The sequence below is a fragment of the Notamacropus eugenii genome, chromosome 2 (genome assembly GCF_028372415.1).
Source record: "Notamacropus eugenii isolate mMacEug1 chromosome 2, mMacEug1.pri_v2, whole genome shotgun sequence".
NCBI lineage: Eukaryota > Metazoa > Chordata > Mammalia > Diprotodontia > Macropodidae > Notamacropus > Notamacropus eugenii.
The window spans coordinates 291,428,672-291,429,444 of NC_092873.1; the positions used below are offsets into that span (position 1 = coordinate 291,428,672).

General features: G+C 40.2%; 1 non-coding gene across 1 annotated transcript; it reads right to left on the bottom strand.

The window, feature by feature from the left end:
- Nucleotides 1–249: 249 nt before the first annotated feature.
- On the bottom strand, nucleotides 250–352 carry LOC140530543 (U6 spliceosomal RNA). Its single transcript, XR_011975980.1, has one exon. It is a non-coding gene; the product is annotated as a U6 spliceosomal RNA (small nuclear RNA).
- Nucleotides 353–773: the final 421 nt, after the last annotated feature.

Genomic DNA, 773 nt, shown 5'->3' on the forward strand with positions numbered 1-773 from the left:
TTAGCCCAAGTCCCTCTACTCTGATCAACACATGAATTTGGAGGGTGAGTTACAGTGCCATCAGACTTACATGTAAAATTAAAGGGTTAGACTCAATGACCTCTAGAGTCCTATTCACCTCTAAATGTATATCTTTCCAGCTTGAAGATTTTGGAATTCTATTGTTAGTCCTTAAGAATCCATTTCCTATGCCTGGCACATACTAAACACTTAATAGATGTTTATTGACTGTGTGACTGGTTTTTCTGTTTTTATTTGGAATGCTTCATGATTTTGTATATCCTCCTTGTGCAGAGACCATGCTAATCCTCTTTGTATCATTCCATTTTGAGGATATCTGCTGTCAAAGCATTGGCTTCTCTTTTAATTACAGCCTTAGGGACCAGACATTGGGACCCACAAGATACAAACAGGATTCAGGCATTCCTGCATACAGGCAGTCTAGAAAATTTAGAAAAGGTACTTGAAACCAAACTGTAGGCTTATAATCAAAAGGGTTGGTCCTGTTGACTCAGCTGCCGTGACTTACCCATGAAATCATGACTGCTCATTCAAACAACTCCAATGGTTTCCCTCAACTTGCTCTGATCTTGCACAAGCACTTTGCGTATCAAGTTCTGCTGAAATAGTCCAGACAATTTTCTAGCTCCAAAGTGCCCCTACATGTCCACCACCATGGAAGAGTTCCCTTTCTAATGGGAAACACAGGACACATGAGTGAAAATTACTCAGACCACATAACCCAAAAACATACGTGAGTGCAAACTAACAGG